At 40.3% G+C, this 26,556-nt stretch overlaps 1 non-coding gene across 1 annotated transcript; it reads left to right on the forward strand.

The window, feature by feature from the left end:
* The first annotated feature begins 22,986 nt into the window (after positions 1-22,986).
* Positions 22,987-23,068, forward strand: LOC133799166 (small nucleolar RNA SNORD113/SNORD114 family). The gene has a single exon (XR_009876362.1). It is a non-coding gene; the product is annotated as a small nucleolar RNA SNORD113/SNORD114 family (small nucleolar RNA).
* Positions 23,069-26,556: the final 3,488 nt, after the last annotated feature.

Here is a 26,556-nt window from a genome sequence, read left to right on the forward strand (position 1 = left end):
ATAAATAAGAAAAGAGAATACAATGCAAATAAAATCAAACTTGTCAAACAACTTGCTGCCATTAAGACATTAGTTTTTCAGACAGTAGGGAGCAATGAAGACATAAAGTGTTTCATAACTTTCTTCATAAAGCAAGGCAAAGGCTTGATACATTACAAACATAATCAAGCAAAGTTTTTTTTTCAAATAATAAAAAAAACAGCTATATGTCCTTTACTGATATTAAAACAAGGAAATACAAATCAATGCAACTTAATCTTAACTAGAGTTTATAAGAGCAAGCAAAACAAAAAGTTAAAGAAACAAACAAACAAAATACTAACACTAATACATAACTAAGGCTCAAAGCAAATGATTTACAAAGCATTACCACAAAGCAGAACCATAAACCTAAATCCTAAATATGGAAAAGGAGTTCAATATCTTCCCCAATTTAGTTGAAGCAACTGCTTGTGAGCAAATAAAAAGAAAAGGCCCAAAAGGAAGCCACATACATTAACTTCCCACAAAGCAAATTAAGAGCTTGATACATAATCTAAAGTTTAAAAGACAAAAAAAAAAAGAGCTACTAGTCCAAATCATATTATAAAAATCATATCTAACAATCCAAAAATCATATCAAACAATTTCCTTTCATTATAAATAAAAACATTATAACATTTAACTTAATAAAAAGAAACTCCAAACAAATACCCCTATTTCCAAAAACCCATTAATCTAACTTTCTCATTGCTTAGCTTCGTTCCTTGTATTTATTAGCAGCAAAAAAGGATGAGAAAATGTTAAAAACAACCATTGAGATTCTAAAATTTAATCTCACTTATAATTCTCACTTAGAAATATTGAAATCGTCTCAAATCAACCAAGATATTTGGGAATCACAAGCTAATTTAATCATGAGAAGAAGAAACGCCTGTAATCACATTAAGATCCATGGAGCCTTTGCACAGTCACCAACACTTGTTTATGAATAAAGAGAGAGAACAGAAAAAAAAAATTCCATCAAATTAAGAAAGTATCTTATCCCTAAAAAAGTAGGGGAGAAAAGGATAACCCTAATAACCATTCCAGAAAATGAAAAAAAAAAAGAGAATAAAGGAAAACAACACTTAAAACAGCCATAATTCTAAAGTTATCCATCACTAAACCCTAGTAAAAAAACAAAAGTATTGCTAAAATAAAAAAAAAGGCCAGTAACAACCTATAAAACAAAATCAAGTAATATCAATTAACCAAATTTCAAACCATACAAGTAACTAAGAAGAAAATGACAATAGCTTTGATTATACATTTCTTAGTGCACAATAATTATGCCAACCTTCTACAATTTATATGCACACAAAATATTTAAACATTCCACTTTATACGCACAAAAAAAATAGAAACATATATATGAAGCAATATAGAAACAACATACAACACGATAGATCCATGAAGTAATATAGAACATTTGTAAAATTATTTTGCTTAAGTGAATATATATATGATTTAATAGTTATAGGTATACAGACAAGTTAAAAGATTGCTAGCTGAAATCAAAGAGAAACCTTAGGATCTCCCTCATAAGAAAAATCATTATTATCTAAACTTATTATAGTTTGTAAAACAATTTTAATAACAATGGACTGCCATTCAAACTCAAAGTCACAATTTAAATCAATAGCCAATATAAAACAGAAACCACCCAAAGACTTCAATACGGCTACTACATCAAGAGCAATGACCATACGAAATCACCAAAATAAATCTTTACAACAGATTTATAAACCCCCTTAAGAAACTCTCTAAAACATAAAAATCTACTAAAAACTCAAAGGCAACACCATTAATCAGAGGCAAAACTAACAAAATCTACTAAAAAGTAAACAAAAAAAGTCCAAAACCAGTTTTGATACACAAATCTTAAACAAAAGATAGAACAAATTCATAAATATGATACTTGCAAATCAAAACATATAATAAAATCTATCATGGAACAAACTCATGGCTATGAAATATAATAGTAAATCTTAAGCAAAAAAAAAACTCGTAGAAAAATCCTACTGAAACTTTGTTGTAAATCCCATAAACTATGAATTCGAAAAACAAATTCCAACCGCACAGAGAAAACTAGAAATGCATAACTCTAAACAAAGAAAAAAAAAAGAGAGGGCAGAAGAAAAAACCACTGTCTCACACCAGCTGCACTTTTCGGTGAAGACGAGTCGGACCCCTCACCGAACCCAAGAGCAAACTAGTGTTGTCCTTCCCCACGACACCACAAGCACCTAGTTGAAGTCCTCGTCACACCAAAATGTTAATTTTCAGTAGGGTAAAAATAGATATTCTTAAATCTAAAACGACACTTTTAGTAATTTTTTACAAAGTAATAATCCAACAAAGTACCAAATTATATATGCCACATAGTAATTATAAAAATAACATCATTTTACTATGTGACATCTAAAAAACGATACTTATAATTATATTTATCTTCACCTAAAAATTTACTATTATAAAACTCATATTTAGTACAAATGAATCACATGAAGAAAAAAACTAACTTTAAATATGTGGAAATGGAACTGCTCTCCAATTATGCTTACCTGCCCTAAAAATGTTGTTGCAGCTATAATTTGAACTGGGGATTATCAAAGTATGAAACCTTTAGGGTTTGGTTAAGAGAAGAGAAGATGACAATATATTTAATAGGATCGACACTACACACTAGGTGTAGGTCTCAATCAATTGAAATTCTATTCCAACTTATAATCAAGTAAATGAATGGCTGAAAAGAGTTCCAAGCATATACATTAGATATTTATACACATGATTATTATGATTCAATAGGTCATATTGTGTCCGACTCTAAGATGGGTCTCTCTGAAAATAGTGTTTATGAAAACATAGATGGGGATTCGAATCACGACAATGAACAACCAAATCGAATAGATTCGACAGAAGTTTCTTAAAAGGATAAGACACTAAGAAAAAGACAAGCTAAAGATAAATAAAGATAAAGCAGTGAAATATTTTAGCTTCAAAGTTACTGAAATCAATTTGATGATGATAAATTCATTCAATCAAATATGTAATGGCACACAACAATGAATCAAACACTAACAAGCTCGTGGGATGTGTGTTTTTCTAAGTTAATTGCTATACATAATAAACCCTTTTCTTTTCCAATATGGAACCTTTTTTTTGTTAAATTCAAACCAAACTTTCTATGCATGTGCATGATATACAACAAGATACCTCAAAGCTGCTTCCTCTGGATATGCTTGATCTCAAAAGATTTAGAGACTCATCTTCTCCTTTAGATTTAGAGACTCGTCTTCTCCTCTGGATATACAACATGATTATTATCTTGCAGTTGTTCATGAGGTTCCGAGGGTGAAAAAGATAAGATCTTCATCCTATAGACATAACAAGAACAAACAGGGCGATTATCAATACAAGAATAATTTTTTTTCAGAAAATTGATGAATTACGTTTTTCTGTGACCCAAATATACAGTTAATATCACAATTACATACAAATTTATAGCCTTTACGATATAACCAGACCAGACATGAAAATCCAGGTGAATGAAACCAACCCTCTTTTTTCATAAATTAGAATACATTACTAAATACAGTAAAATTCACATCAGCCAACAATCTGTATTATCAAATCAACTGCATCTATGAAAAAGAAATTAATGGTATCGTACCTTAAAAAGACGTAAGCAGAGGAGAATACGAGTCGTGGTAAGTTGAAGAACTTCAGATAGTCGGCGTGATGTACAGCCTGCGATACAGCCGTTGTGTGATCCAGAAGCTCGTACCGACGTCGTGAGGTAGAGATAGATGAGACGAGATGAGAGTGAGAGAGGATAAGTGTGTGAGAGAGTGTGAATGGAGGAGAATACAGAGTGCAAGAAAGAGAGGCAGAGAGGCAGAAATGGAGGCTAAGAGAAATTGTTTGGGAATCTTAGGTTTAGGGATTAAATTTTGGCTGAGAGACATTAGACCCAATTTTTTCATTTGGCGCCTGGGTATATTTCATATGGTGCCAAATTATTTCTTCCGTGTTTTTTTTTAATCATCTATCAATAACACTTTTAAATATCTGTCATTTTTTAATGTAATATATACTAAAAATTGTTGTAGTGCATGTTACTATCTTGATCCACTTAGAGAATCGCCTCCAAATGATTTGAAGAACCTTATGAACAAGTAATACATTTGAAACTCACTTTAGAATATAATATGTGTTGATTGTGTTTTTAGCCAACGACGTGAGAACGTCAATAACGACAAGCCTTCAAGAGAATGTAAACGACAACAGACAGTTTTTTCAATAAAAGTAAATAACACAAGATTTTATAGTGGTTCAGCCCCGATAGTCGGTAATAGCCTAATCCACTTAGAGATTTTATTACTGTATTCACACTCAAGATCAGATGAACCAGTGTCAACTGAGTTTCTTAGTGTAAATATTCCAGAATACAAAAAAAGGGTTCTCTCAAGAAAAACACACTTTCTCTCTCTAGAACACAGATTAACTCTCAATTTGCCAAAAGTCCTTTTACGATCCCACCAACCCTTTATTTATAGGCCTGGGATCCTCAACTGATATCCCCTTCAGATAGGGATATTTTATTATTCATCTTATATTTAAATTACAAAAAATATATAAAATACAACAGATTCCTCAATTTGAGTGAGGAATGAGAGATTCCCGGGTGCCTAGACCGATTCTTGCTAAAGTCGTTCCGGGGATTTTGATGTATTCTCACATGCATGTTGATTACTCCTTCAAGCTTTCCTTGACCCAAGGTGATATATGCATGGCTCTCCTCGGACCAAAAGGTCATGCATGCTTGGCTCTCCTCGGACCAAGGTGGTCCGAGCCAACTTCCTTGGCCTCTCACCTCGGATAGGTCCGAGGCAATTCTTCTTGGTTTCTTACCTCGAACAACTTCGAGCCAACCTCCTCCAACTTAGGTCCGATCGGACCTTGGTGGACTTCTCCTCGGACCAAGGTGGTCCGAGGCATTTTCCTCTTGCTTTCTCCTCGGACCAAGGTGGTCCGAGCCACCCTCTTTGGCATCTCACCTCAGACAAGTCCGAGGCAACCTCCTTTAGCATCTCCCAACTATGTCCGATCGGACCTTGCTTACCCTTGGCCAAAATCTAAGTCCATATTTTGGCTTGTATGGGACTTCTTCTCCTTAGCTTCTTACCTCGGATAGGTCTGAGGCAATCACCTAGGAAACCTACCTCGGACACGTCTGAGCCAAAACTTGGGAGACTTACCTTGGACACGTTCGAGCCAACACTTGGGAGGCTCTCCTCGGATAGGTCCGAGCCAAGTACTCAGGGGCTCCTCAAGCTAAGGTCCGATCGGACCTGCTGCTCTTGTCCCTCGAGCCAAAGTCCAAACCCCTCTTTTAAGCTCCTTGGACTTGGGTTTGAAACAAATACTTGGGCTCTTCGAACTGGGGTCTGAGCCAAGCGCACCTTGGCCCAAATATTCTCCTCGGGTGTATTTGACTTGACTATAGCATCTCTCAACCAGTCCAAATTCTTAACTGATACATTGGGCTACTACTAAGCCAGATCACTCAACTAGTTCATGCCACGTGTCCATTTTTATTGCCACATCATCCTTTTCAATTTTTTGGGACAACATTTGCCCCCCAAGTTTATTATATGATACATTCACATAATAAACTTTTTCTCCAGCTGACGTCATTATAAAAAATAATAACTGTTCATCTCCATGCAGCAGACCCACAATCACTGCAAAAAACTACCCATGATCGTGGAGAGAGAAAATAGTCCCAGAAAGCCAAAAGTCCAAAAATAAACAATAAACCCACTTTTTTTTTTCCTTTAAATAACCCAACTTTATACACTTTTCTTCACATAAGCAAAAATCACATTTTTCAAAAACCTCTCATCTTCTTCCTTCTCTTTTGGCCGAAACCTCCAAGACTTCTTCCTCTTGCCGAATCCTCAAGAACCCCAAGGGAATCTCTTCATCTTCAAGCAAGCCAAAGATTCTCCATCCTTGAGTAAGTCTTCTTTTCCATGCCCTTTCATTGTTGTAATTTTTCAAAAAAATTCTAGGAACACCCTTGCCATGGCCGAAACTTGAGTTTGTTCTTGAAGTTCTTATGAATGCTTGTACAATGTGTTAGCTTGTTGTTTTGATGATGTTTGTAATATGGGTAATCCGAAATTACCTTTAATTTCATAGGAATTTCAAGAAAAATGGGATAATTTGGCATGAATCATGAGTATGGGTTTTGGGGTTTTTGATAGTATAATGGGTTTTCAAGAACATAAGAAAAACTTTTCATTTCCATGCTTTGATCTTGTTTTTGTATGTATGAAATGAAGAAGTGTGTTTAAGAAAGGGATTTTAGGGCTTTGCCCATTTGATTTGGGTTTGAGGTAGGAAGAGTGTATAGTTAGGGGCTTTGCCCACACGGTTTGCCAAGAAAATTCTGGGCATATATGTGGTCCGATCGGACCACATTTTAACCTCCTTGGGAGCCCATGTCCGATCGGACACAGTGGGTTGCTGCTGGCTAGGACCCTTGGAAGCGTAAGATGCGCTAAGCCTTCGGACACCACTCATTCGAACCTTGAGGTGCGCATCTCCTTGGACGAGCCAAGTAAGCACATCCGATCGGGCCATTGAGAAATCTAGGCAAGTATGTGGTCTGATCGGACCACACTTACCATTCTTTGACTGCCCATGTCTGATCGGACACGTTGGGCTTCGGATGCTCGAACGCCACCGCTCGGACCGCGCGGCACGCCTCTCCTTGGGTGTGCTACGTCTGATCGGGTCTCTTGGGGGGACTTGGCGCTGGGCTCGCACTGAGGCAGCTTCCTTGGTTTCCCACGGCTGCTGAACGCCTCTTTGGTCATGCGTATTTAGCGTGTCTAGGCATCCGATTGGATGCACTAGGCAAGGCCACCTCCTAGAGTCAATAACGTGGTCTGATCGGACCACACCTAATCTCCTAGGCTTCGGCCTTCTTTCCTTTCTTTCAAATGCATACCCAACCCTTTGGCATGCACACTCACACGCATAGGGAATTTAGCCTCATAGGAAAACCCCAAAATTTTCCATTTATATAAACTTTAATAACTTTTAACACCTCAAGTACTTTTTAGGCACTCTTGGGCATTAAGATTATTTTTCCTTATGTGCTATATTTTTATAACTTAGATAAATTTTTCTAAGTATAAAAATAAATTTTATTCTTGTTGAATTTTCTCTGTATGGTTACTCACCTCCCCATGTTTTATTCATTTTTGTAGATGAATCGCTCTGACTATAGGGGAGGTGATAACCATACGAACTCCGATACATCCATCCCGCAATCAATCGAGACTCCTCTAAATAGCGATTCCTCACCAAACTCGTCCACCGGTTGTACTCCAGAGGAATGCCGCCGCCGCTTCAAGCAGAGCCTCTCTCACTCAGCTTTGTATCTCCTTCACGAGGAACAGTTCCTTCAACAAGTTTCTCAGTCGACGATGAGGGTGAAACAATCCAACAGACTTCCTCAGGAACATGATCCACAGGTTGCCCGCAGGGCAGTGCAGAAGGTGGTAAAGCGCAGTCACACTCACACTGCCACAACTTCAGAAAAACCTTCTCAGAAATTTGCTACCGCGATCCAGGACTTGGCTGTTCGAATGCCACGCAAGGAGGGAGAAGAAGAACCTTCCTGGTTCATTGCCGAATCTTCAAAGCTTAATCCCGCGTTGTTCCAAAAACACATTGACGCTTTAGGCTTGAGCGAGGCAAACGTGATATGTCCAAGCTCTCATTAAAGAGCCAATAGGCCTGGTGGAACATACTGCGCCTGGTCCAGGCACCATGTGCACGCCGGAGAGACACTTCTGCTACACCCATATTTCCGGTCTGTAGCAGATTACTTCAATGTTTCCCCATTCCAGATCGCACCGAATGGGATCCAGGCACTCTCTGCATTGTACATCCTCTACTTCCTGCATGGTTGGGACGAGCCCACCCCTCATGAGGTGCACTACTTGTTTGACCTTAGGACCAATCCTTCCCACAACAACATGGGCTTCTTCCACTTCTACCATAGGCATAGGGGGATTACATATCTCAATGGTATCTCCCACAAATCGAACCCCGGGAAGTATCACAAAGAATACTTCCTTACATCAGACATTGAGACCAACAACTTGGCCTTTACACGAGCGGGTCCATTCGAGCGACCATTACCTACCAAGGGGATGTTTGAGCGGGCCTAGAAGTTGGCTAGCATGAGTCTTAGGGAGAAGGATGTGAAAAAATTGGTCACTTTGGACCTCCTTCAGATGGTGGGCCTGGTGCCGTGTGATCAAGATATGGCGGTGGAAAGTACCACGGGGGAGAACAACACGACTGATCAGTCCAACGCGGTCACGGAGCTAGTGACTGATCAGCTCTCTCCTGGACCTTCTCCGCTCTCTCGTAGACCTGGTGACCTAGTCATTAGGGAGCCTGAACCTCAGCGCAGATCTGCCATTCCCGCTCAGCCCGGGAAAGGAAAGGCTATTCAGGTTGAGGAGGAACTCAGCTCATCCTCGAAAGACGAGGATGAGTTCCTCGATCAGATCCTCAATGCAGGTAACATATGTCTAGTGAATATAGGAATATTTTTGATAATTTGGTGATTCGAGAGTAACAAAATTGTAGTATATACTTATGCATATTCTATTATGTTTATATCTCTAACAACTTTGTGTTTTCCTCTTTTGCAGATCCAGACATGTTCAGACAGTGCGTTGCTTCTGCGCCAAAGAGGAAAGTTGGCAATGGAAGTGGCTCCATGCCACCGAGGAAGATTCAGAAGGTAGTACCGTCCAGTCAAGGGAGACAACCTGAGGGACCGACTACACTCCCACCACTGACTCCCTCTTCACTTCCTTCCTCTGCGAGCTTAACTCCCACCCGCCTGGGTAGCTCGAGTGAGGTCCTTCGCACTGCCAGTGACTTAGGAAAAGGACTGCTTGAGGAGATCGACCATGACGCTTCAATGCTCCAAAGCTTCGAATCCTACCCTCGGCTTAGCGTTGAAGTCGTCCTAAGAAGAGGGCTTTCTCAACTGATGAAGGTAGGTATTTTGTCCTAAGACAATTTGTTATTAATATTTTTGCTTGTGATAACCTTTTGTCTCTCATGCAGTCACTTGTCACCATCAGTCACGCTCAGCTCCGAGCGGTAGATTACAAGTAGTTGATCAAGGTGCTAAACGATCAACTGGTGGAGGCCCGGGCTATGGTAGAGACTTTAACGGCTTCAGAAAAAGACTTCAAATCTAAGTTGGAGCAGGCAGAGAAAACCGTAGCCGAACGGGATGAGTCTCTCAGGAAACTTTCTGATGAGAATCAGCAGCAAGTTCAAAACAACAATTCCTTGACAGCCCAACTAGAGAAGTTGTCCCTCGAGAACAAGGAGTTAGCTCGGGATAATGAGAGACTGATCAGCGAAAATGAAGAGTTGAAACAAGAAAAGGAGCTTGATTTAATTCGCTTTGAGGAGGCCAGCTTCGATTGCTTTTATCAGATCTGGAAGCTGAACAAACCTCTCAATCTTGACTTTTTCACCAAGGAGGTTCAGGCAGAAGAGCTTGCCAGATGCGAAGCACGGGCTGCTGAAGAAGCTACCAATCCTCCTGCACCTGCTCCCGCCTCCTCTGCCTTATCATTCCAAGCAAGAGGAGCAGCTGAAGCCGAGGAAGGGGTTGATCAACCCACAAGAGAAGCACGCCAGTGACTCCTTAGCATAGTTTATCATAGTTTGCTTTACTTTGTATATTGTTGCTCGGATCAGTGAGCTATTTTGACACTTAGCACTTTACTTTTATCTTTTTTTGACTACCTCTAAACTTTTAAGTCTTTATTGTGAATAGTAAAGTTTCTGGATGCCTTGAATTTCACATGAGTATTTAGTTTTCTAACTTAGAAATTCTAACCATTCCATAAGTCCCTACTAAATATGCTTTCTCATGCTCTTATTGCTCTAACCTCTTATGAGCATAAATTTTGTCATTACACGAATATCTATTTCTAACTTAAAATTTTAAAAATTCTAAGTTACTCAAGCTTTGTTAAACAAGTTAGCTTAATGGCCTTTTTAGACTTCCAATCTTACAAGTCAGCCCAAAAATAGATATACTTGCTCGTGCTCTTATTGCCTGTGTTGAAGTAAACACAGTATACCCTATGTGCCCCCCAAGTGATTGAGGGTTGATAAATCCTTGATCACTTGCTACTTGATCAAATTTGTCCGAGTAGTTACTACTCGTGAAACACATAAAATATACGAAGATATTTCAGTAGTTGACCACTACAAAAACATTATTTAAACGTTGGTCCTTCATATCATGATACCGACCAGTTGAACACTGTCCGATATATATTTACACTTAGTTTTTAGAAGACCTATTTTGTTTAAATCATTATGACAGTTGAACACTGCTAAGAAAGAATAATCAACACATATGCAAAATTTGTAGCAAGATTCGACCACACTGCGCGTGGTCTTTTTTATTACTCGTAATAATAAGTGACAAAACGTGTCTAACAACGAGTTCTAAACAAAATAACATTGTTCAAAATAATGTGACTGGGTAGCAAATAACCAGTTCACAAACAAAAACTTAAATAACAAGTTAAGCACTTGATACAAAGCTACTACTCTGCAAGCAGTATTTATTGATAATATTTTCTCAAGTGCTCGCCATTCCAGTAGTTCCTGATCAGCTCTCCATTCAACCGAGCAAGCTTGTAGGGGCCGGGCGGCAAGACTTGCTCAATTTGATACGGCCCTTCCCAGTTTGGTCCTAGCACACCAGCTGATGAGTCTCTTACAAACACCTTTCTAAGGAACAAATCTCCGACCTGGAACTTTTGATCTCGCACTCTGGAATTGAAGTAGCGTGCTACTTTTTGCTGATGAGCAGCAACTCTTAGGCTTGCCTCCTCTCTTCTCTCTTCGAGGAAGTCCAATGATTCTGCTAACAACTGATGGTTCTCCTCTTGGTTGTACATGGTCCTTCTATGAGATGGTGGATCTATCTCCACAGGTAGCATGGCCTCATACCCATATGCCAAAGAGAATGGGGTATGACCAGTTGTCGTCCGAGCAGTAGTCCTATATGACCAAAGGACCTCTGGTAACTCTTCTGCCCAAGCACCCTTAGCTTGCTCCAGGCGCTTTTTTAGAGTGTCCTTCAATGTTTTGTTTACCGCTTCAACCTGCCCATTGTCTTGAGGATGGGCTACCGAGGAGAAACTTTTGGTGATGCCATGCCGAGTGCAAAAATCGGTAAATATGTCGCTGTCAAATTGGGTGCCATTGTCAGAGACTATCTTCTTAGGCAGACCATAGCGACATATTATGTTCTTAACCACAAAGTCCAATACTTTCTTCGATGTGATTGTGGCCAATGGCTCGGCTTCAGTCCACTTAGTAAAATAATCTACCGCGACCACTGCAAACTGCACTCCTCCTTTTCCTTTGGGCAACTTCCCGATTAGATCAATACCCCATTCTGCAAAAGGCCACGGACTTTGCATTTGCTTCAAGACATTTGGGGGCGCTTTGGGTACTTTAGAAAATCTTTGGCATTTTTCACACCTCCTCACGTATTCCATAGAGTCCTTGTTCATGGTAGGCTAGAAAAATCCTTGCCTCAAGATCTTTTTAGACAGACTCTGCCCCCCAGCATGATCTCCACAAAACCCCTCATGCACCTCAGCTAGTATGCTCTTTGACTGGTCGGGTGTTATGCACCTGAGTAGAGGTAGGGAATACCCTCTCCTATACAACACTCCATCTACCATGGTGTATCTAGCAGCTTGCCTCATAACCTTCCTTGCTTCATTACGACCGTCTGGGAGGGTCCCTTGCTCAAGGTAAGCAATGATGGGAGTCATCCAGGTATCGGCTATCATGATCGGCATGGCTTCTTGTTTATCAATGCTCGGCTCCGCCAAGTATTCTACCGGTACTATATTTAGAGTTTTGGCGTCTTTTTCACTAGCAAGCTTTGCTAGAGCATCGGCATTGGAATTCTGCTCTCGTGGTACTAGCTTGATGGTATACTCCTCAAACCGGGCTAACAAGTCTTTGGTTTTGTTTAAGTATGCCACCATGCGTAGGCCCCTTGCCTGGTATTCCCCCAATACTTGATAGACCACCAATTGGGAATCACTGTTTATTTCCACCGATTGGGCACGTACATCTTTAGCCAGTCGCAAGCCTGCTAAAAGGGCTTCATACTCCACCTCATTGTTAGAAGCATTAAATTCGAATCTTAGTGCACAATGAATTCGGTGCTTCTCTGGTGTGACTAATATTATCCCAGCTCCTGAATGGTGCTCATTTGACGACCCATCAACAAAAAGTTTCCAAGTAGGAATTTCTTCTTTCTGCCTAGTAACACCTTCTTGCTCGTCGGAGACCTCAGCGATTCCGGTACATTCAGCGATGAAATCTGCTAAAGCTTGACCTTTAATAGCAGTCCTTGGTTGGTACTTGATTTCAAATTGGCCTAGCTCAACCGCCCATTTAAGTAGCCGACCAGACGACTCCGGCTTCTGTAAAACTTGGCGAAGAGGCTGGTCAGTAAGGACCTTGATGGGGTGTGCCTGGAAGTATGGCCGCAACTTTCGTGACGCAAGTACCAAGCAGTAAGCCAACTTCTCGATCATGGGGTACCGGGACTCCGCTCCTATCAATCGCTTGCTAACATAATATACTGGGTGGTGCACCTTATCCTCCTCACGTACTAAGGCAACACTAACAGCGTGCTCCGTGACTGCTAGATACATAAATAGGTCTTCTCCATCAACTGGCTTGGAAAGAACAGAAGGTTTGGCCAAATGCTCCTTTATCTCCTGGAAAGCTTGTTCACACTCTGCAGTCCACTCAAACTTCTTGCCTCCTTTAAGCAGGTTAAAAAATGGAACGCACTTGGTTAAAAAATGTGTTCCCTAGTGTTTGTGAGCTCAGTATAAGCCATGTAGACTGGCTTAAATTTTTCCATGGGCTTATTCTTCTTCGGACCGTGCTGGCGACCCTCGCTGCTCCCTTTTCTCTTACCTCCACCCCCTTAGTTATTCTATGCAACGGTTTGAGTCGTTTTTACGACATCTGTTTCCACTCCAACGGGTTGATCAAGGGTTTGGCTGGTTCCCGCAACTGATGCTCGCGTCTCTTCCATGTTTATCCATTCCTGGGCCTTGTTCAGGAATTCATCCACGGTGCTGACACCTCTTCTCTGTATCTCTTTCCATAGCCCGCCTCCAACGAGGATTCCAGTCCTCAAGGCCATAAGCTTGGAACTATCATCCACGTCCCTGGCTGGAGCCGCGACGTTTGCAAACCTGCTCAGGTAAGCTTTCAAAGGTTCCCTGGGCTGTTGCTTCACGTTCGCTAGGGTGTCAGCTTTGACACGGGCAGCTTAAGAAGCTCGGAACGCCCTCTTGAAGTCGGCAGAAAAATTCTTCCACGAGCTGATGGAATGTTTTTTACACTGCTTGAACCACTGCCTAGCTGGCCAAGTCAAGGTGGAAGGGAATATCAAACACCTCAGCTCGGAGCCGATATTATGGGCCATCATCAGGGTATTGAACATACTCAAATGATCCGACGGGTCTCCGTCTCCATCGAACTTAGACAGGTGGGGCATCCAGAAACCCGCCGGGTACGCTGTGTCTACTATGTTGGGGGCGAAAAACTCGAGTTTGTCTCCCGATTCATACTCATCCTTCTCCTTTTCTGACAAAAGCTACTTCATTAGCTCTTCCATCTTAGCTAAATGCTCTAGGGTCTGGTCCTTAATCCCTTGGTTGTTCTGGGGCTGTTCAACAGCTCCAGTTCCATTATACGTGTTAGGCGGGTTATTTTCCCTCCAAGCTTGAGCTTGGTTAGGTGGGACATTCCCACTGTCACGTACTTCGGAAAGACCATCCCCTCGATGAGCATGACTTCCATTTCTAGCCGGATCCCCCCTCTGCGAGTTGAGGCGATCTCGAAGGTCGGCCCTCAAGGTGGCCCGAGGGCTTTGTGTCAAACTCAAGCAATTACGCAGGTCTCCACCAGATCTACCACTTCGGTGGCTCCCGGTCTAGTAGCTCCCGTTGGAAAAGCTTGGAGCCCGCTGCTGGGGGTGAGGATCCGGGACCTCCCCGCGTGCTCGATTGCGATGGGAAGGATCGGGGGAGGTGGATTTCTTCTGCTGCTCCCGTGTGTCGAAATGTCTCGAACTGGACGGGGAGGAGATGGGTATCTTATCAGCGACGGGGGATGCCTAACCGGCAAAGCGATCCTAGTCCCATCCGGGCGGATCAAATTAGCTCGCGGGCGCTCTACTCTACCATCTCCAGCATCATGCGCCCGACGATCTAACCGCGGCATGAGAGGGATGGCCGGAGCAGGTTTTCTGCGCGATCCTTCCCCGGATCTCCTCCGCGAGCTGCCATGAGCCCCTCTAGGCCCGTTCGACGGTGGAATTGAGCTAGGAGTCGAGGTTCGGAATGATCGGCTGAATTGTTGATTGGTCCTGGGAAAATCTTCAAACATAGTTTCCTGGCTATGGTGCGATATGGGTGCAGAACTCGGGGTTGAAGTTCTGACCGATCGACTAAGTCTGGGTCGATTATCCCCATGGGACTTGCGAGTCCCACTTTGCCTCTTTTAGACGTTAACGTCGGTTGTAAGAGGGGGTAGCCGGGCCAAGACTTCTTCGATTTTCTTACTTGCTCTGGATAGCTGACTCCTCAATTGTATGTTCTCCATCTCTATCGCCGTCAGGAAACTCGGGTTCAGATTTGGCGGTCAGGGCACCGAAATCTCGGTGTCGTCCTGGCCCATCGGCTGCTTTCCCGAACGCTGCTGGACCTCGGGGTTTGGTTCGTCGGATATGGCGGCATGGTGGGCCTCCTGCCCATCATGTTGATCCGCCTCGTTACCATGCCTCAAACGAGTAACCACCATGATCAGATTTTTGTGATAGCACCAATCTAAATCCTCTCAATGAAAGCACCAAACTGTTGACGCGGTTCTTCGCCAATAGGTAATTATACAAATAAGTGGGATGGATTAGTGCTAATTGGTGAACCGTAATATGAAAATAACTATATTCTAGACTGGAGAAACTAACATCATGGGAAGATGAGCACTCCTTTCTTTTTAGGTGGTTCTAAGGTTAAAATCCCTCTAGTCCACCAGGCGATATTATTGATATCTCTTGACTATTTCTTACAGAGTGTTTCTTTACAAAAATATGTCAATCCCTTGCACTACCCAGGGTCTTGGTATTTATAGGAAGAAGATATCTGGGTTGGCAATGGGGTCATCCCGTGATCTCTTTATCCTTCACATCATCTCTGTGACATTGATGATTATTTCCTAAACTTTGTAGTGAAGTGTGGTCTAATCAATAGGTAAGGAGGGATAATGGGCCGCATGGCCCAAATCAGGCGCAGGATGTCTGAACACGCACGTTTATACTGTGTGTCTGAGAATTCAGGAATAGAATAGACACGTTATGTCTGATATATGCACGTTTATATTGCGTGGTTGACTTTACAAGGATTCGGATGTCAGATCTCTGTTGCATCACGAGCTTAATGTAGCGCCAGCTTGTGACACTCATACAGCTAACACGATGCCTCCGAGTAGCAGTTAACTCTCTAATCAGCTCGGGCTGGACAGATGGAGGCCCGTAACAAACAGCTCCGAGTGGATGATTTACACGTGTCAGATCGAATTAGGCCCTTTTCTAGCTTGCCAATATGCGCGGATATTTGGGGCGTACAAGATTAAAGAGAGAGAAACTTTAGTAGTCAAGTATTGGACCCAAATGTCGTATAATTTTAATTGGGGATTTTTATAAAATTAAGAAAGTTTTGCTAAAGGGTTTATTTGAAAAGAATTAAAACATTTCAGGTCCAAATGTAATTTAAAAAAAAAGAGAGTCTTCAGCCTTTTAACCGAGCCCCTCTCTCTCTCTCCTCAGAAAAATTTTCTTCTCTTTCTCTCTCCTTCTCTTCCTCTTTCTTTCTCTCTCTTTCTCCTCTTTGTGTGCTACTGTTGCCGACGACGCAGGAGTACTTTCCAGCCACCACATATAGCCACGCGCCGGACCGTTGGATTAAGAGGCCTTCGAACTATCGACCACGCGGGAATCTAGAGCTCACTCGCCAATTAAATACCTCAACCGGTTGATTTAAGTTTGGCCACCCCGCGACTTCAAAGTTGCAATTCAACCACCTCGGGCATCCGTTTGCCGATCCGTCACCACCATCGTGTTCCTCATGTTGTGGGCTTTAAAACCCAATAACTTGTTCCCACATCTACCATAGTTGGGTGGTGGGCCCACCGCGATCCACCATAGACCGACGGTCAAAAACTTAGTTTCGAGGTTCTAGAGTTCGTTTTGAGTTTCAGAAAATCATCGTTTGACTTGTTGTGGAACCCGATCATTGTGGTATAATTTCTTTGACCTATATATTGTGATTTAATTGTGATTGAATAGAGTATTTGTTATTATGCGTACCTATAGTATATATTTATATATATTCTTGATATATTGAATATTTTTCTGTAATTATACTGGCTGTCTGGGATTATATGTATTTCTGATACAAGTTTTGATTTTGGGATTATCCACTTTATAGCCATTGTGCTGTCCAATTTTTTAGAAAATATTATATATTAAATAAATTATAAAAATACATATTTAATTGATTTTCTATTAATATGGAAATTATTATGATTAATTAATTTTAATTATTATTGTTATTATTTTGTTAAGTAAATCAAAATATAGTTTCATATATATATATATATGAAAAGTGTGATTTATAGTAAATTTATTATTTAACAATTATTATTATATATTAATATTTTTGTTAATATTTGAATATTAAAATAATATCCAATATTAGTTTCTTACAGTTATTGATATCTGTAAGACCAGTGAATTTTGGAGAAAGTATATTTATTATATCACTGGAACTGATATTATGACTAATTAATAATAATATAAATATTTATATTTATATTTATATTATTATCATTATATCGATTATTCCAATTTTATGTTAAAAATATGATTTCTTTTATAAAATGACTATTTGAATATATATATATTCACATACGTATTGTTATTGATGTATTTTGTTATTAATATTGAAATAAGTTTATTTATAGATGATAATTATTATTATTGTTGTTGTTGTTATTATTGTTATTATTATTATTATCTGTTGACGCGGTTCTTCGGCAACAGATAATTATATGAATAAGGAGAGGGATTAGTGCTAAATGATGAACCGTAATAGATGAATGATCTCAAAGGAAGATTATAACTCGAATACTTTTTTAGGTGGTTCAAAGGTTAAAATCATTCTAGTCCACCAGCCAATATTATTGATATATCTCTGATATTCCTTGCAGGGTATTTCTTTACAAATTAGAAGACAACCCTTTGCAACTCTCAGGGTCTCCATATTTATAGGGAGAGGACACTTGGGTGTTGGCAAAGGGGGTCATCCCGTGACCTTCTTACCCATCATGTCACTTCTGTGACATTCATGATTAATTCCTAAAACTTGACAATGAAGTGTGGTCTAATCAATATGTAAGGGGGATAATGGGCTGCATGGCCCAAACCAGTCGTGGGGTGCCTGAACACGCACGTTTATGCTGCGTGTCCGAGAATTCAGGAATGGGGCAGACACGTGATGTCTGATATATGCACGTTTACATTGCGTGGTTGACTTTATAAAGGGTCGGAGGTGTCAGCTCAAGCCCGTACCCCGAGCTTGATGTAGTCTCAGCTCGTGGTGTCCACACTGCTGACCCAATGCCTTCACAAATCTCACTAAACCATTGGCTACCTCGAGCTAAAGAGGTAGAGATTTGTGACAGCAGCTCCGGGTAGGAGCTTCCACGTGGCCGATAGGATTATGCCCACTCCCAGCTCGCTAATAACCCGTGGATATTTAGGGCGTACATTATCATCATGAGAGTACAATATTTTATAAGCAAGGTTTAAAGCATGGTTTTATATGAAGAGTTATTTGCATTACGTTGATAATAATTATTATTATCATTTATATAGTTTCTGGTATTGTTAATATAAACTATCAATAGTGTATATTTACGATTTTGATAGAATTTAATAAATGATGTACCTTGAATAGGATTTGTATGGATTTGATTGATTGACTCTTGGTGAGCAGTTTTAAAATAAGCTAAGGACCTAAGGTAAGTAAATCTCACCTTTTGTGCTTAAGTGTAAGATGCATGACTACATTGATTGTGTATATCTGATGAGTTAAGTATGGAATAATGATGATGCATATGATATGTATGTGAAGAATATTTATATGAATATCATAATGATGTTGTGTGATATATAATTGATGGATTTTCGTGATATGTGAAAGATGTCTTACTTGGTTAAGATTGATATGAATTATGTGCAAGAATGTGTTCTTATGTTGATAAATATGTGGATTACATTTATGTTCATGATTTTGTTATATGTTATGATATATGAAGCATTTAAGTTTTTAGGCTGGAAACCTTAGACCTGAGCCATAGCTCTACATTAAGGTATAACAATGCCACCAACCTAAAGCTTCATGTATTATGACTAAAGATGTTTTGAGTTATATGAGATGTGATACAATGCCTTGATTGAATTCCATCAAACATGAATCGTGAACATGAACATTGGCATTTCAGCATCTACATGTATGCATGGCATGTATAGTTATGTGATACATTATTATGTGATATAAGACCATGCATATGAATATGAGAAAAGTTATGAAATGCCTTGAAAAGTCTTATGTAAAGTTAAACATTTTAATGACACAAGGCTTAAGCAAAGTGATAGTAAGATGTTTAAAAAGGGTGCCACTGTTTCGATGAAGCAATTAAGTAAGTGCAATGAAGAAGACAGAGGTCTATAAGACTTATAGTGGCTGCCCACTAGTGTGGGCTAGGTCAGAGTTGACCATTCAGATATGTTTGCCATGTTCCCATCTTTCTCCTCTATATGTGTAATAAGTATGGCAGCTATGGCAACGATGAAATGAGTGTTATGATGAGCCTAGCTGCGATGATGGCTAGCCGGAGGAGAAACCATGAGATTCTATATGATATGTGTATCAAGCCTTGTAGGCATTGACCGAATCAAACAGTGTGCACAAGTGATATTGGGCCCATAAAAATGTGAAAGTAAAAGAAAGAGCATAAAAGTAAAGTTTGAAAGTGTGTGAGCAATAAATGAAATGCATAAGTATATAAATCAACATATTAGTATACGTGCACTTCAAACTCACGACATTCATGTGTATGTGTATGCATGAGATTTACTTACTGAGCATTAGCTCATTATGTTATATTCCAACATTTTTCCAGGTGTGGCTTTAACTGTTGAGCAACTTGTGGAGCACGGACTCAGTAGCAATGCAATAGTGATTTAGAGTTTTCATATGGCTACATTAAATTCAAAGTATTCATACGCGTAATAATTTCTATTAATAAGTTTATATAAAAGTTTTAAATTTTTTTGTATTTCTTCGTATCATTTTATTTAATTCATTTGGTCAAGTGTCTAACATACTCGTAAACCCTAGAATTACGAGTATGTGGCAGATGTACCCTACCTTAGGGCCGTCACAAAAACTCCTCACAAAACCAAATTCAGATTTGAGTTTTCAAAACTCTAAAACCCAACTAAAACCAGGGAAAACATAAAGAATTAAGGCTAGAAATCAATACCTCTCCTGCCAAAACAACACTAAGCCTTTCCCCAAGCAATCCCGAGCCTAAGCTAGCTTCGATTCCCCTTAGATCGTAAGAAATCTCAAATAATTGAGAGAGAGAGCTAATAGAGTTCTAAGTGTTTTTCAGTTTGTGTGTAGTTTACTTAGAGTTCAAGTAAGTATAAGCAAATCTCGAAGCTAAAAACGTCCCCGAGGGTAAAATGATCAAAATTCCTGAAATTCCCTCCTAATCTCACTAAGTTCAAATATATCCTCAATTATTTATTCCCATTACTCAACATCCCGGTAGTGTACTAAATACCCGAAATACCCCTTGACTCACCCCGAGTCGGGTATTTGGTCCCGTTGTGACTCTCCCGCTAACTTGCTCCCTAGGATCGCCTCGTGCTGAGTAACTCAAATATATCCACATAATAATGTGGTCTCACACATATATCACATATAATATACTCGTAACAGGCCAAATTACAAAAATTTCCCTTCTAATAAGAAACAGGCTCACATGCATATTTAATAAACCTAAACATACATATCTAGTCATATTATAATATAACTCACGTAATTATATAATGATACACATATATATCACATAAACACATATTTCATAATTAAATCACATATATTCAAATAATTCTCCATAATTTTCTATCCTGGCCCCCTAATCAAGGACCTAAGCCTTATTAGGTAATTTGGGACGTTACAAAAAGTCACTAGCTTCATTATATTAAGAGACCTTAACGAATGAATCAAAATATCCAATAAACATGAACATGAGTTCATGACTACTCAGGATTTAGACTGATCTACAAATTATCATAATTTAAGATATGAATCAAATCTTTATGGCAACGATAAGATTATAAAAAAAAAAAATTCACATCGGCCATGTCATATATAATCATAATTATATAAAGTACATTTACCAAGATGTCTATTCACATCAGTAATCTGAATCTAGATTACTTGCATCCAACCATATGCTTAGTAAATCGTACTAGCAACCGTTGATTAAATATTTCATACTTTAATATGTTGTTGACTATTTTATTTATTATATATGACATTAATTCTCTCGCACACATACAAGATCATATTCTCATAAATGAATATGGAATTTTTTTATATATATATAAATTATTCAAACAATAATTTTAATAATCAAATATAATAAAATTGTACTTTTATTTAGATCTATAAAAATGTCCTTTCACATGCTTTTAGGGCACCAACCCTAACACCATATAACTTGGAAGGGAAACAAAAACTCTGGGCGATGTAGATGGCTGGTCAGGCTCTTCAATTACACGGGTCCGTTCCACGAATTCTCGTTGCCTACCTTCAAGTAGTTTATAGAATTCTTTGGCTGTTGTCAATTCGGACACAACCATATCCTCCTATTCTCGAGCCTCTCTTTGCAATCATAAGTTTTTTGACAAAGGAGACTCCTCGACCTCTTATCATCCGGCTCATTGTGAAGTAACAATAGGAAAATGACATCAAAAGAGTGATACTCGTGCAGTTGTAGTTTTTTGAACTCGAGATCACCGAACACACCAGCGATCCCTGGCACATGGCCATCATTCATTTGAATATCCAACTCCCCGAGAGGAAAGATCAGAGGGAAGGTCAGTCGTAGACTACTCGAGACCTGAGGACACGCCTACGATAACTTTCCATAGAAGACTTGTCAAAGAGGTCACTAAGGACATAATCGAGAGTATATTCGCGTGTCAATATCTCGGGAACTTGAGAAGCCTCCCCAGAGGGCACACCAGTAGTCTTGCGTGCCAACCTACCTCTGACATTTTAGCGCACCACCTTCCTATGTCTAGTAACAGTCGAGTAGAGGTACTATAACCTCTTGGTTCCCCCTCTTTTCTTTCCTTGGAACGGGGGACCACTCCTTTTTCCAAAAAGGGACGTTCGTGAGGCCAAAGCAACCCAGCATGCCTCACCAAATCAAGTACAGATCCTCCCCTCAGCAACACGTGTCATGCATCCCATGCACGACTTCCACCTAATCGGATGATTATCACTATTCTCTTTACTTAATTATTTGTAATATTCTCTCCTTTTTGGCTATAAATAAGGAATTGATGGGTCATTTGTAAGGATCCAAAACCCTTTTTTTGATCCATTATTGTTACCTTGGATTAAGACTATACTTTGCGCAAGTTGTAAACCCTAAAAGGCTAATGATTCTGACAAGCCTTCAGCAATACAAGTGACTCGTGGACTAGGCATCGTTAATGGAAGAACCACGTAAAAAACGTCTTATTTTTCTTTATAATTTTCTACAAGCTTTCCCTTTATTTTGTATTAGATGGAAATTAGAGTCAACAAAAACAAAGATGTTTCTATCTTCTACCTTTAAGATGAAAGGCCTTTGAAAGTAGATATCATTCTAGGTATCAAGCTTAGAAGAAATAGTGAGGGTTATGCTTTGAGCCAAGCCTAATATGTCGAGAAAGTGCTTGACAAATCTAGTCATCTAAAACTCAAAGAGGCAAATACACCATTCGATTCTAACATGAAGTTTAAAAATAATAGAGGGCGAGCAGTGACTTAACTTGAATATGCAAGTGTAATAGGGAGCCTAATGTAGCCGCTCATTGTACAAGAATGGACATTGTATATGCATTTAATAAACTCTGTATATTTACTAGCAATCCAAGTATCCAGCATTGGAGGGTTATTGAAAGAGTCATAATATAATGTTATATTATTTTAAATAATATAATGTTAGATCAAATAATGTGACAAATGTGATTTGTCACACAAATATTATTTCTCACACCTTGTAACATATTATTGAGAGTTACAAAATTAGACACATTTGTGTGCTGAAATATAACATATTTTGGAGATACAAAATCAGTTACAAATTTGTAACTCCCAAATATTACCCAATAATGTGTAGATTGAGAGTTATACATTTGTATTTGAATTTCATAGAGCCATTATGTAATATGGTTGTTGGAGACATGTTTTTAACTCACATTAGGTGTATGGAGGTTACAAAATCACATGGGAAAAGATTTGTGACGTTTTGGAAAAATTGAATTTTTGGAGGCTGAAATTGCCTCCAACTTCTTTTTGCCATCTTGAATGGTTCTAACACCTCATGTAACTCTCAAAACCCCTTTTTAACTCCATAAACATCCAATTAAACATTGATAACAATTATCGGGGTTGGTGGAATTTGAAATTCAAATGGTGTCTCAAATCTCTATAAATATGAGTTTAATGCTCACTTGTAAGACGCACCATTTTCTATCCACAAAGCACTTGGCTGGAAAATACACCAAAAAACTTGATTATTCCAGAGAGCTATTTCCAATATTGAGAGAATCCCCGAGTGCTTAAGGTAGGGGAAAATAATCTTTTGGACAAAGGTTGTAAACCTGGTTCAAGTTGATGATTCTCAATGCTCTTCACTTTGGTTGTGTAAGTGAGAGTGATTTATTTCATTGTTCTTGTTGTTTATTATTCTTCTATTGTTCATCTTGTCATCTTTCTTCTATTTCCTATTGCTATAAGAGTTGTTTCTTCTTCTACCTACTTTGTTTTACTATTTCTAGTTTATTTGTAACTTTTGTCATAAAGTTGTGATTTCTTTTATTTCTATATTTACTTGTATTTTTACAATAGATTTATAAACTTATTTAATCATCATTTTGTCTTTTGTATTTTTTTTTGCTTAGAGTTATAATAGTTCTTATTTTCCACTAGGGCACTAACACTATTGTTATCCCAAAAATTTGAAAAGAATGACGTGGCAGTAAAATTGACACATGGCATGAGTTAGTGGGGTGATCTGGCTTAATAATGGCCCAATACATCAGTTAAGGAATTGGACAGATAGTCAAGCCAAATACGCCCGATCGAAGAGAATATTTGGACTGGGGGTTGCTTGGCTCAAACCTCAGTTTGAAGACCCTTATAATTAAATTGGAGCCAAGTCCAAGAAGTTGAAGAGGAGGATTGAAGTTTGGTTCAAAGTATATAAGCAATAGGTCCGATCGGACCTAAGCTTAGGGGACCTCTTGTTAATCTTGGTTCGAATGAGTTCAAAGGGAATGACCAAGGCTCAAGTTTTACTCAAGGGAAAAGCCACATAATGGCCGATCGGGTATGATGTGGAAGAGGTACACTTGGGCTTGAATGAGGTGAGCAGGAGAAGTATACCTCGGACCACTTTGGTCCGAGGAGAAGGAAGTTGTGTCCGATCGGACATGATGCTTTTGGGTACCTTGGACCATTTTGGTCCAAGGAGATGACTATGCCCGATCGAGCTTTGGTTGAAAAGGAGTGGACTATGTCCGATCGAACATGCTCATAGGAGGTGCCTTGGGTCGTTTGGGTCCAAGGTGGTGATATGTAAAAGAGTCCAAGGTCCGATCGGACCTTGGTTGAATAAAGGAAGACTCGAACCATGTTGGTCCGAGGAGAAGAAGGATGTGTTTGATCGGACATGGTGCTTATGGAGTACCTTGGACCATTTTGGTCCAAGGAGATGTAAGTGGTTGCTCGGACCACCTTGGTCCGAAGAGAAAGGACCAAGGTCCGATCGGACCTTGGTTGAACGAAGAAGGCTCGGACCATTTAGGTCCGAGGAGAGGGGCATTGTGCCCGATCGAACAAGACGCCTGAGGGAGTGCCTTGAACCATCTTGCTCCAAGGAGATGGCTCGGACCACCTTGTCCGAGGAGGAAAGTGCAAGGTCCGATCGGACCTTGACTGAAGGAGTCAAATAGGGTGGTTTGAACCACCTTAAGCCAAAGAAGAAAACCATTGTGTCCGATCGGACACAATGAAGGAGTATACCTCAAATGTACCTGACCTTTGGTCCGAGGAGAGCCATGCACATACCACCTTTGACTTACGTAAAGCTTGAAGAGTAGTCAGCATTCATGAGAGACTACGTCAAACTGCCCGAAACTACTTCAGTGAGAATTGGTCCAAGCATCCGGGAATCACTCAATCCGCACTTGAATTTAGGGATCAGTTATATTTTAAAGATTTATTTTGTAATATAAATATTAGGTAAATAATGAAATATCCCTATCTAACGGGGATATCAGTTGAGAATCCCAGTCTATAAATAAAGAGTTGGGAGGATCGTCAAAGGACTTTTGGAAAAATCAAGAGTTAACTTGTGTTCTAGAGAGAGAAAGTGTTTTCCAGAGAGAACCCCTTTTTGTATTCTGGAATATTTTACACTGAAGAAACTCAGTTGACACGGTTCATCTGATCTTGAGTGTGAATACATAATAAAATCTCTAAGTGGATTAGGCTATTACCGATCATCGGGGCTGAACCACTATAAAATCTCGTGTTATTTACGTTCATTGAAAAAACTGTCTGTTGTCGTTTATAATTCTCTTGAAGGTTTGTCGTAGTTGACGTTCTTACGTCGTTGGCTAAATTCACAGTCAACATTTTGGTGCTTTCATTGAGAGCCTGAAGAGAAGACAGACAGTCCCTGAAGCATTATGGCGCCTAAGAACACCACCGCGGCCTCCAAGAGGGTGAGCACCTCCAGGGAGCATGCTAGATCGGAGAATCCCAGCGTTCAAGATCGTGAGAATGAGCCTAGAGTTGTACTCGAGGATGCAGTTCCAGAAGTAGAGGAGCTCCAGGAGACTATGAGCGCATTCCAGGAGGAGCTAGCTCAGTTCAATGCTAGGCAGGAGGCCTTTGCTGAGGAAATGGCCAAGCAGAGGCGAGAGATGGACGCTAGGAGCGAGGAGATCCGTCGACAGCAGGAGGAGGCCGACAGGCGACATCGCGAAGCTGCGCTTGCTCTGGAGGCAGCTACGCAATTGACCCGAGCCAATGCTCAAGCTGCGCCTGGGGTAATACCCACCCCAGAAGCAAGGACCACAGAGGCTGGTCATAAGAAAGCTGATAGACCAGGCAGGGGTAGTGGTAACCCACCTGGTCATGAGGAGGAGGGAGTACGATCGCGCACTGCCTCTACCCAAAGGGGGAATTCTAAGACCCCCTCAAGGAGCCACAGATCAGAGACTTCCAGGTCAGGAAGTCATAAGTCTGGCAGTAAGAAAACACCTTCTGAGCAGGGGCACAACAAAGTTCCTCGTGGCAAGGAAACTTCACACTTCAAAGACGGACATGGGTGTGATGAAGGTGACAGTTACCACACCAATCAGTCGAAGGAGAAGAATAATAACCGACAAGGAGGAGATGATCAACCTGCTCAAACGGGGAAGCCACCACGGCATCCCAACTAGCGTAATGGCAAGGAGCACGCTCCACCTAGTAGGCCCTCCGAAAAGACTCGAAGTACGGTGTTCGACCGGTTGGGAAAGAACACTGCTCAGAAGGACCTAAGGGACGTCATTGATGACAGAAGGAGGACCGCTCCGGTCGAAGGGCAGGAGCCAATCCATCCTACCAGTCGAGTAGAAATACTCGACGTGGACACGCCGGATAGGAGTGCCCGACTAAGCGGTCCCGAAGGTCCATCCCCAGCAGTGGCCCCAGCCATCCAAGCCCAGCTTGATGCTTTGACGGCGGCAGTACAAAGTTTGTCAAAACAACCAGTTATTGATCCAGTAGACCACAGAAGTGGTAGCCCTTTTTGTGCTAGAATAAGAGCAGCCCAACCACCAAGGAAATACAAAGCACCGGTATTGCCAGTTTATACAGAAAAGGCAGACCCGGTGAGACACGTTGGAAAGTTCGAAGATCAGATGGAGCTGCTTGGGGTGAG

Source organism: Humulus lupulus, chromosome 8 (genome assembly GCF_963169125.1).
Source record: "Humulus lupulus chromosome 8, drHumLupu1.1, whole genome shotgun sequence".
Lineage (NCBI taxonomy): Eukaryota > Viridiplantae > Streptophyta > Magnoliopsida > Rosales > Cannabaceae > Humulus > Humulus lupulus.